We start from the raw sequence: 13285 nt of genomic DNA, 5'->3' as shown, positions 1-13285 counted from the left end.
GTGGAATAATGTCAGTATACTATGTGTTAATTCTTACCTGTGGAATAATTTAAGTACACTGTGTGTTAACTCTTATCTGTGGAATGATGTCAGTATACTATGTGTTAATTCTTACCTGTGAAGTGATGAAAGTATACTATTTGTTAATTCTTACCTGTGAAGTGATGAAAGTATACTATTTGTTAATTCTTACCTGTGGAATCATTTAAGTACACTATGTGTTAACTCTTACCTGTGGAATGATGTAAGTGCAATCCCAACATTTACTCCCTTTTTTTAATTTTTTCTTTCAATATTAGTTGTATTCTTGTGCGCCAGCAATACTAAGCATGAGGTGAGCGATTCGATGTTATTAGTCGACAGGAACTGCACCAACCAATTTAAATATAAACCCAGAGTAGCGCGTCATCTGTTTTATATGGGTACAAAATATTTTTAAAAGCAGATACTCCGTTCGAAATTAATGTCACTTTAGAGATATTGGTTTGGTTTTTGAATTATCAGAAGGAAGAAGAACAAGTAATTCAGACTTCTCGTTATGATATTTACAGAATTTTGTTATAAAAGAAAACACTGTATAGTATTGTAAAGTTCTGATGATATTTAAAATATTATTTTGATGAACTTATGAACCATCCTACGGTGTGGCCCGGCACGGCCACATGCCTGTTGCACGTTAAACATCTGGCTCAATCGTACTGTGTGTGTGTGTGAACAGGCAAACATACTAACAAGTTTCAGTAAACGATGAATTTAAATGTTAGTTTGAAATATGTAATCAAGTTTCTAAATGTATTTAGTTTATCTTAGTGATTGACAGTAGAAAAAAACAAGACTCATAATTTAGTAACAAAACTTTAATATTCGATGTGATAACATAATTTTAATGTAGAATTTTCTAAATATATCATCCTATAAACTATTACTTTGGAATAAAAATAAAGGCTCTTTAATGATCGGATAAAATGTCTATGTGTTTTTTTCTTATAACGAAACCATGTCGGACTATCTGCTGTGTCTACCTAGACCAGGGGTGGGCAACGTATTTTTCATAGTGGCCACAACTGTGGCTAATGAAAACAACGTTGGCCACACTATTAAAATATGTATATTTCTATTGAAAGATGTTAGTTTAATCAAAATAATTTCATTTCAACTAATCTTCAATGTGAAAAATGATGAAGGTTTTCATCAACAAGTTTCGTGAAATTTGGCTGAATATCTATGCTCAATAAGCACCTCAGCTCTGCCTCTAAACTTATACAGACTTGATAAAATCTAGTGTAGAAAATGTCGACTCTCACACCAATGTGGATCTAAACATGGAAAATAATTTTGAAATTGCTATCTTTAAATTGGAAGACTCTCATTTATCAGAACAGTGAGCCACATCTCTCTGATAAAACATTTTTGCTTAACTTTTATGTGTTCTACACTTTGCATTGTAAGCATTTTGTCTTCAAATCCACACCAAAAACCGAACTCTAAATTAAAATTATTGCTAGATAAAATCTCTACAGGATCACACAGTACCGACAATTTTTCAAAATTTTATATTGGAGAAACCGGTAGTGAATTGTAAACCAGATTTATCACATAAACTAAAAAAAAAACTTCCTATGTTTACGATCATTACAGCCTAAAGAAACGCACATCATATCTAAATAAAACACCATAATTCTATACAAACAACCAAAATCAAGAAACAGAAAATAGAATAGGTTATCTTAATGAAACAAAATAATCCTACTTTAACCAACATCTCAGAGCGTCAAAATACCGTTACTAAAGTGTTAAGCAATCTCCGGTCATGTGTTCTCTTCGATTACTACACCCTTATGCAAATTAATTGAAACAAGACGGAAAATTACGATTTTTTCATTTTTTTTGCGTTTTATTTCTGAGAATCCAAAAATTACTCACAAATTAACACATGATATGATCGCCTTTATTTTTCAGAAGATCATTAATCCGTTTTAACATCAAGTCCACGAGTTGACTGGAATCTTTACTAATTTTTGGATCGCGGTACCACACTTCAATTATAGCCTCAATTAGCTTATCTATCGTAGTACAGTTTTTTCCTCGAAGTCTTTCTTTTCAAATCGCCCAAAGATTTGCAATAGGATTTAAGTCTGGAGAGTTTCCAGGCCAGTCCAGTACCTTTATTCGCGTTGTAGTCATAAAATTATTCACAAGTTTCGATGTATGGCACAGAGCCTAATCTTACTGAAAAATGCCAGATCCATCTAGAAATCTCTTTTTCAATTCTGGAACGATTCTTCTCTGCAAAACATCGATGTACTGTGGTCCTCGCATCATACCGTCTACAATATGTAAGCCTCCGATGCTCTAGTAGCTGAAAAGCCCCAAACATCTTCAAGGGATGTTTTACGAATTGATTGATGTGAGATTCTCGAAGTTTCTCACCTGGAGATCTGCGAACATGCAGACTTCTTTGACCCTGTACGAAGAAATGTGTCTCGTTACTGAATAACACCTTTCTCCTCTGTTCTTGCGTTTAGTTCTTGTATTTTAGACCCCATTGATACGGTTTTTTCTTCATTGAGTTAGTAAGAAGTTGTTTTTTGACTGGTCTCCTTGCCCTTCTAACGCAATTTCGAATGACGTAATATTCCTCAAAATTTTGTTATGTATCCCAAAAATAGATCGGCCGTACTGCGAAACACAGCTAATGACGCCGTCTGTGTGAAAAATGACTATTAAAGGAAATCAACGAGTCCAGCGAGCCTACACCGGCCGCCATGCTGAAAATATTGTAAAATGACCATTTGTTTCAATTAATTTGCACGAAGGTGTATATATACATTCAACAGTTTATGTAAATAACTTGTACCAGATGGTAATATAATCTTTTCAAAACGTTGCTCAACTTCGATAATATTTTCATCATAACCCATTTAAGCTGTCCCGAATGCTATAATCTTCTGTTTCTGACAGTAAATATGTATAAATGATAGTAGTAAGACTGAACGAAATATGAATTATTTAGAAACTGAATCATCTGATAAACATTACCTTCATTGTTTAAAGTAAGGTGTAAAGGGTTAATTTTACTTATAAATAGTCTTGTCTCTCCACTTACATTGCAACAGATTGTATCTCGTCTATGGATATCACTGACAATTGTCTAATCATAATAGCAAATCACTATCTTGTCTATAGATATTATATGATGTTGCTGACATTTGTCCGTTTATAATAACATACCTGTATCTGGTCTATAGATATTACTGACACTTGTCTATTCATAATACAAGAACTGCATTCCTAACATTATAAATTTTCGGAATTTTTTGAATGAACTATAAGTATTAGTAAATTTATTATACTGAATACTACCGTACAATTACATACACTCAGTTTGTGAAAATCGTGATTGGGAAACTGTTTTTAAGTAAATTTCAGTCACGATATTTTAAAGTTTGTAGAAACTACTACATATGAACCTTGAGAATCTACAAATTATAGCTTGCCTTAAGTTTAAAGTACAATCATAAACTGTGTTGTGTTATACATGAAACGTTACTACTTAAAACTATTCAATCATAACGTGAGCTGAGTTATACGTGGTACGTTATTACAACACACAATTGGAAAAAATATTGGAATAATTGATTTTCGTATAATAACGCAGAGTCATAACAGCTGAAGTGAAATTAAAAACTATAATAATCTTTACATTGTTTTTTATAAATTCATAAAGAAATATCTTATAACCTTATTCAGCATGTTTTTGCTTCACTTCTCGTTGTTCTTTACTTTTGAAGTGCATTTATTTTTAGTCCTAACCTACCTATTACAATCGTGGGGGCGTTAAAATGTGCAGTCAATCCCACTATTCGTTGGTAAAAGAGTAGCCCAAGACTTGGATGTAGGTGGTGATGACTAGCTGCCTTCCTTCTAGTCTTGCACTGTTAAATTAGAGACGGCTAGCACAGATAGCCCTCGAGTAGCTTTGTGCGAAATTCAAAAACAAACAAACAAACTGTAATATCGCATTTTTGCCAGAATCTCATTTTTTTATTTGTTAATTGTATGGAGTCCAAAATAACCAAATTTACAGTTCACCCCCTTCAATTATTGTATATATATTTGAGAACGTTTATTCCCTGCTATTCGAGCCAATAAGGGCTTTCTAACGTTACTGTTAGTAATGAACCAGCCGAGACTGTTCACACTTGACCTTAACCTATTTTTTACTGACCACTGAGGTCTGTAAAATTAGAAAATAGCGGAAGTATTTGTGTATTAGGTTGTCCTCACGTCGCTCCTTCAATTCCAGCTTCAGACCTTCGAAAGTAAACTTTTCAATTCTAGGTTTGTCGTAAAACATTAGAATGTAGTAATTCTACATCATTTTGTATAAGATGTACACAACATAATAACTGTTGTTACTTAGATCTCGTTGTTAATAGCAAAAAGAGCAGATAAACTACTAATGTATTGTAGGGATGACTGATATGGGCATTAAAAACCTTATAATTAAAATAAAATACAAAAACAACGTTTCAACCACATAATATCTATACCAGCCGTCACTTTAATACATTATTACTTCAAGTTATTTTCTCATCATTATGAGATAAACTATTACATGTTGTTATTGGCGATGAACATTTTTCTTTCTTTGTCATAACAGTTTTCAGTCGACCATCATTCCTTCATTTCTCGGCGAATTAACGTGAAACTTGGTAGGTCCAATATTCCCAAACACCTTTTCCTTCATTTTATTTGGGCCTTTCTAAGGATTTTATTCAAAAGTAAAAAACAACAAAAAATGTGTAATTTGAGCTCCTGTGAGGTTATATGTACAGCAATCAAGATGAATATTAGCACGAATATAAATTTTGATGCGTATAATTTGTAAAAAGACACAAAAAGCTAGATTTGCCTATTTGGGTCTTTTTTACCAATTTATATGGGCTTTGATAGAAATATACATTTCGACAGGTACCATTAATTGACAAACAGAAAATATGAACCTGTACTTTTTTTCATAAGCCCATAAAAAGCATAACTGTAAGGTTTTTATAATTTTTCTCATATTTTGTATTTGATAATTACTTTGATTTCGGGCGATTTACATGCAATTTGACATAAATATACTCTGTTGCAGGTCCAAAACAGTGATATAGATAATTTTAGACTGTTCTATACTTTCATGATTTTTCTGACGTTGAAGTGACACTCGCCCGAAAATTTTGGTTTATATATTTATCATTACTTTACAGAATAAAACAAATTGTTGTATATACATTTTGCTTATTATATCTTTAAATAAATAAGAAATTATTTATATGAGAGATCTACAAAACATTAATTGCTTTTATTATCAATTTAGGAAAATCTATATACTTCTAAATATATTCGGTATCACTTGAATTACGAATGATTTCAATTAATCCGTCGTCCATGTTATCCAGGACGAGTTTCCACTTTATTATATAACGTGTTATGATTTTAAACAGCGTGATATTGGCAAAAACAATTGATACACACAATTTTCTTTCTTAGCCCAAATAACGGGTATTACAAATAATAATTTATATGCAGTGATTTATAACAGTGAGTATACGATATTGCCTTCCGTTACCTTCCGCCCACCGATAGTAGCATAGATTCTGCCGCTGGGATTGTAATGCAGTCATACATGGTTGTCACTTAACACGAAAAGTTACATCCAAAATATGTAAACAGAAACCAATATTGATGTAATACCACCAATGTACATATATTAATTATTTTCTTTGTGAGATCGAAAGTTCGTTGATAGGACAAAAGTCTAGTTGTAACAGAACAAAGGACATAGTGTTGTTTTTAGATAGTATAGGATTATTCACGTAAAGTTGAATGCAAGTATCCTAAACGTGTTCTCGTAATCATATTTGCATTTTTTTATGTAAAACTAAGCTGAACAGTTTTTAGATCAGACGTTTACAAATAGTTCAGTGGTTCGTGTACCAGACAGAACAAGTGAAGGCATTCTTGTAAGCTACGTTTATGATTTGTTAATTTTCATATCTATTTTCCATTGGGAGCGGGTGATTACGTAATAATCTGGAATTCTCACGCAGTTTTAATTCATGAACAAACTGCAAACCCAATACATTCCCATCATACTGTATAACATTAGAAGCGTTTATTATTAGAACAAGGTGTTGGAAACCTACTTAGGATATGACATTTCCAATTACGTGTGATGTCGGACGGAATTATTATAGTTACACATACAATAGCAATTTCTCACCGACCTTTGGACTTGTTAGAAAAGAATCTTAAAGTTAATAATTTTCTACTGCAATGGACATGTGTTTTATTATACCTCAGTGAACATGACATCATCTGACCAATGTAATATTAACAGAGTCGTTGATATTTTGTGAGGTAAATTAAAATATGTAATTTAAAATATTATTATAATATTAAAATATGTAATTTGAAATATTATTATAATATTAAAATATGTAATTTGAAATATTATTATAATATTAAAATATGTAATTAAGTGGAGGCTTTGAGAAATGAATGTCAATTTTTATTTTTCAAAGAAATAATTAACCTTATCAAACATTTAGTAGTTTTTATAACAAAATATCCTAATAGTGATTACATAGCTGCTGTTTAACCCAACAAAACTGTGTTCATTTTAGGACGACCATGAGGTTGTTACATCTGGTTATAATATCCACACCCGCCGTTTCTGCTGTAACGACAGAAGTTACATCTGATAGATCAGAGTTGATGAGTCTTCTTCCTTTCCTCATTAACGCGGTTATTAAAAATTTCTTTTCTGATATCGTTCAAGAAATAACATCAATTGATAAATTATGCCAGTCAATAACGGCAAGCTTAGAAGTGGTATCAGTTGCAGTTAAACTGATCTATATTTGTTACATTGTAGTACAACGAAATTTTCCGAATTGTTTTTCGAATATTCGTTTTTGTCGAATGATTTCAGAAGAAGAGAGTCAATATAACACAGCTCAAATCATTGAAAAGATGCATCAAATCAAGCTAATCCTCAATCATATGGAGAAAAAACCTGTGGAAAAAAATTATTTTGTTGTCTGAGGTCCTACGTATGGAATATTATCAAAAAATATTGTAAGTATTGTTTTAAGAGTGTAGAATCCAGTGGTGTTCATTAATATAAGTGTTGATTGAAATGTTTAGATTCGAGTAGTGTTGGACAACACTAATTACTCGTGTTGAGTAACGTAAGTATTGTTTGAACAGTTTAGAATACAGTAGTGTAGAAAAACACTAGTTACTAGTATTTAGAAAACAGTAGTGTAGAAAAACACTCGTTACTAGTGTCGAGTAACGTGAGTATTGTTTGAAGAGTTTAGAATACAGTATTGTACAACAACACTTACTGCTAGGGTTGATAAATTTAAGTATTGTTTGTAGTGTTCAGAATACAGTAGATTAGGACAGCACTAAATACTAGTGTTGTGTAACGTAAGTATTGTTTGAAAACTTTATAATCTACTAATGTAGGACAACAATAACTACTAGTCTTTATTAAAGTAACTATTATTTGAAGAGTTTAGAATATAGTAGTGTAGAACAACACTAATTATTAGTTTTGAGTAACGTAACTGTTGTTTGAGGAGCTCAGAATCCAACAGTGTTAAATAACGTAAAAATTCTTTGATAGATTGTTTAAGCAGAAGAATCGGTGTAAGAGTTTAGAATCCATTAGTGTAGAACAACACTAATTACTAGTGTTGAGTTACGTCAGTATTTTTTGAAGAGTTTAGTATACAGTACTGTAAGACAATACTAATTGCTAGTGTTGAGTAGGGTAAGAATTGTTTTGACGAGTTTAGAATCAGGTAGTTTTGATTAACATCACTATTGTCACTATTCCAATAGCGTGGAACAACAGTAATTACTAATGTTGAGAAACGTGAGTATTGTTTGAAGAGTTTAGAAAACAGTAGTGTAGAACAACACTAATTACTAGTGTTGAGTAATGTGAGTATTGTTCACAGAGTTTAGAATACAGTAGTGTATAACAACACTAATTATTAGTTTTGAGTAACGAGTTATTTTCGAATGTTGAATTTTTTCGAAATAATATATAAATAACACAAGTACGAGATACTGACAGGTGTTGAGTAAATTAGTAGTGATATATATATAAATAGTACAAACACGAGATTCTTACAAGTGTTGAAGAAATTTACAGTAATGTGTATATTAGTAGCGCGAACCCGGTATTCTGATAAGTGTTGAAGAAATTAGTAGTAATATATTTATAAATAACACAAACAGGAGATTCTGATAAGCGTTGAAGAACTTAGTAGTAACATATATATAAATAACACAAATATGAGATTCTGACAAGTATTGAGGAAAGTAGTAGTAATATATATATAAATAACACAAACAGGAGATTCTGATAAGCGTTGAAGAAATTAGTAGTAATATATATATATATATATAAAACATAAACACACAATATGCTGCTTAAAGAATATTTGTTTCTTCTGTTATATGTATATATATGTACATGTTGTAATAATTTACTTGGGTACGACGGATAATGCGCTGATAGAATTCAATCGTCTAAAACCATGAAACACCCCAAACATGTTGCCTGTGTTTGCAACACTTTATTCAGTGAACCAATCAAAATTAAAATGCATGTTTTTTATATGTGTTAGTCAATTGATCAATAAAATATGGAAATGTACCTCTTCGATATAATATGATACTCATTTATATGCAAAAACGGCTCGTTTGGGTTGAGAAAATATTTTACATAGAAGAGCGAACAACGTTTCGACCTTTTTCGGTCATCGTCAGGTTCACAAAGAAAGGGGTAGCTGACCGGAAGCTGACCACATGTTTGAAAGAGGCAATGTAACTGAGTGTCGGAATGTAGAGGGCGGTGAACCGAAGAAGGTCGAAACGTTGTTCGCTCTTCTATATAAAATATTTTCTCAACCCAAACGAGCCGTTTTTGCATATAAATTTCTCAACAAGTGGGTTTCTCGACATCACTGAATATGATACTCAGTCGACCAATCACAGAACATATCTTGCTTGTATCATTTTCCATGCTGATTTAACCTATTTACTTCTATAGGTCCTAGCGTCTAGGTTTCTTGGCACCCGAGTTTCGTACTGTTGACTGTTCAGTAAACATGTCTCCGTAACCATGTTCGTCAGCATTTGTAGTGCATATTGTACAGTTGAAACAAGGGCTTTGTACCTATAACATAAAGACGCATACAGAGGTTACTGTTTTAATGTATTATATAATTGTTCTGTATCTGTAACAATATAATAAAATTATTTGACTATTTCCAGAGGTCACTGTTTTAAGAATGGATTACAATGTATTTTATAATTGTTCTATATCTGTAACAATATAATAGAAGGATTTGACTATTTCCAAAGGTCACTGTTTAATGAATGGGTTACAATGTATTTTATAATTGTTCTATATCTGTAACAATATAATAGAATGATTTGACTATTTCCAGAGGTTATTGTTTATAAAATGGGTTACAGTGTAACTCTTATTCCAATTCATTAGTTAATTAAGTCGTCATAAAAGAACTCTTTACACAAATTAATCTGTCCTAAAAACGGATGCTTAATATTAATTAATTAAATCAGTTATGATTGATTCACCTTAAAAGGATGCTTAACTCAACTTATTTATAACTAATTTTCTCTAATTTTTCTCTATTTATAACTCTAATACATTAATATGTTACATTACAAGGTCACAAAATTGTTTGTTTGTTTTTTAATTTCGCGCAAAGTTACTCGAGAGCTATCTGCGCTAGCCTTTCCTAATATAGCATTGTAAGACTAGAGGGAAGGCAGCTTGTCATCACCACCCACCACCAAGTCTTGGGCTACTCTTTTACCAACGAATAGTGGGATTGACCGTCACATAATAACGCCCCCACGGCTGACAGGACGAGCATGTTTGGCGCGACCGGTATTCGAACCAGCGATCCTCGAATTACGAGTCGAACGTCTTAACACGCTTGGCCATGGCGGGCCACCAGGTCACAAAAGCAAAGTTTGAAGAGAAAAATAGGTGTTTTTTGTTTTTTTTCTAAAAGAACAATATGTTAATTTTAACTTACTCAACCGTATAATAAATTACACTATGTAACGCAAATTTTGTTCCTGGATTGTATGTGTTATTTCTTTTCATTGCGTATGTTAAAAAATGGCCATTCCCTTCAAACTTTGCTTTTGTGGCCTGAATAATGAAGTTTGGAAATTAACCTATTTTAAACCTATGCAAAACGGGAAAATTTACACATTTTCATTTACATAAGGTCTGAATAAATAACATACGAATCAATATTTACATGTATTTGCACTAAAGTTATACAAACATGATTAAAAGTGAATAGTTTTTCGACGTTCACCACTATAACGTAAATCACTTTCACGTATCAGCCCCCAAATATAGTCTCCCATCACGTTTTCGTTATACGCTCCCGGGTCACAAAAGCAAAGCTTGAAAAGAAAAATAGGTCTTCTCCATGTATTTTAGAAATAAGTAATTGGGAAATAACAATTTCTGCCCAGGAACAAGAAAAAGTAAATATTTTGTTACATAGTGTAATTTTCAGTACTAAAAGAAGTATAATTTATACAATGTGATGCACACAATAAATAACTATAGATTTAAATCACCCTTAAAAGAGCAGAATATATACATTTACTAATTACTTGATTCAACAACCTTCACATCGCAATATGTTTAAGGTTTTCATTCGCCGTTATACAAGTGTTTAATGGATGCTTCATGTATGTTTTTGAAGATCGGCAAATAAAATCTTCTAAAAAAACAAGGACAATAAAGATTTAATTACAGGTTGAAATTACACCACTCTTTGAACAGTTTTTTTATGAAACAAATTTTTAAAAAGTTATTATATCAGCATGAAATTTACTTACTGCATAAAAACTATATGGTTAAAGTGTCCAATGCTTTGTACAGAGTTACTCGCCATCACATATGAGCGGTTAATCTTTTTCGATTTTGGTTTTACAATGTTTTTTTTACATTTAAACATGCAATATTATGATAATTTTAAGACGTCATAGCACAAAAAGCAGTCGTAAGTAAACTCATATCTACAAAATTAAACATTTCAATTATGTTATGATTTACTCTTACAATGATAAATCTCTTTAAGTAACATGATTTTTGAGAGATCAAATGAAAAATGTCATGGAGATTAGTGCACGTAAAATTACATAGATGGTAGCAGGCTTGAAAGGTTAAGTTGGTCGTCAGTTCCACTGATTAAGAGAGTTCTGCACTACTACCTTGTACAATCCATCACACGAGTAAATGACTTATTCTAAGTTTGATCCAATGAAAGAAAGGTCTACCTTTAGAAAGAGCGCACGGGTTATACGATTTTATAATCTTTCTTCATTCAGTATACGTTCATTATTAGACGTTTAGATGTGTATACATGTAAATATACCTCACACAAGTCATAGTTTTGTCAGTATATATACATGTATAGTTACACATATATGTACATGTACATAAGACATGTCATGGTTTTGTCAGTATATATAGATGTATACATACACATACATGTACTATTACATAAGACAAGTCGTACTTTTATCAGTATATATACGTGTATGCACGCACAGATATGTGTATATACACATGAGTCATATTTTAATAGCATAAATATATATATATGTACATATACACAAGTCATAGATCTATGCACACATATTTTTGTATGTATACATAAGTCACAGTTTCATCAGTATACATACATGTATACACACACATGTACATATAGATAAGTCACAATTTTGTCAGAATATATACAAATATGTACACACATATCTAAATATACATAAGTCATAGTAATATTGATGTTTACATCACTATAATTATATATTAACATCAAAACAGTGATGTCAAGTATAACTAAGTAGTAATGTTGATGTTTACGTTACTATAATTATATATTAACATCCAAACAGTAATGTCAAGTATAACTAAGTAGTAATGTTGATGTTTACGATAGTATAACGGTATATTTACATCCAATCAGTAATGTGAAGTATATCTAAGTAGTGATGTTGTTGTTTAGATTAATATAACTATATATTAACAACCAATCAGTGATATCAAGTATAACTAAGAAGTGATGTTGATGTTTACATCACTAGAACAATATATTAACATATATTTAAATTTAGAATTGGCCCAATGTAACAATTGTTGATTTTCGAAAGAGCTACTCAGTTCAGTAGGATTGCCACTAAACACAAAGTTTATTACACATGAATTTTAGCTTTGTGGAGTTTATTACTATTATTGTAAATAACTATAATAAACTATATTATTAGCTATACATCCCTAATGTCTTTCTTTATGTGCCAATTATTTTGCTAATATAACTTCAATCGGAGCTATCAACTAAATGCTGAAACTAGATAAGTGAGTTTGTAAGTTTTCGGCAATTACTGAAGAAAATTTATATCAAAATAATTAGCCAATAAATATAAATTCAGGACATATGTTTTATTATTATATTTCACTGTTTGTAAGTTTCTGAAGAAGAACAGGTTACTATTTCATTTAAAGGGTCACAGAAACGATAAAACTTGTGTAAGCATCTCATATCTTAACAATAGTGCATTACATAATAACTGATAGTTTCTCCAAGGACAAACGTTTGGGTCTTTTCTTCTACAACAAAAGTAAATTCTTATCTCACAAATGTATGATAGGAACTAACCTTTTGAAGTATGTCTTGAGCGATATAATTTGTTTTCGTACTTTAGTTAATCATGTTACTTTACACTGAATTTTCAATGCTATGTGAATAAATGTATCCAAATGTAAACTTGAGAACAGAGTGTTTGATGATAAAAAATGATTAAGTTGTATTCCTAAGAGAAATGCATTTCTTAATAATTTGAGGGTCACGGGTTGTAATCCCCGTCACAACAAACATGCTCGCCCTTGGAGCGAATTCAGTACGTGCTTTACGAACCAAATACATTAAATTATTTTAAAAAAAGATTTATATGAATTTGTTCTGTGTAAAACTGATGGTTTCTATGCTGAACATTATGAAACAATAATTTAGTATAGCCTAATGAAATTTTAACTTTTTATGTTGTCCTTTATTTCATGAACCTACAATACTTCTTCAGATGTTCCTTATTATACATTAATAATTATAGTGAACAAATTAAAATGGCTTTTCATTGGTCTGGCTTTGAATCTGTG

Source organism: Tachypleus tridentatus, chromosome 13 (genome assembly GCF_004210375.1).
Source record: "Tachypleus tridentatus isolate NWPU-2018 chromosome 13, ASM421037v1, whole genome shotgun sequence".
Taxonomy (NCBI): Eukaryota; Metazoa; Arthropoda; class Merostomata; order Xiphosura; family Limulidae; genus Tachypleus; species Tachypleus tridentatus.
This window is presented reverse-complemented; position numbering follows the sequence as displayed.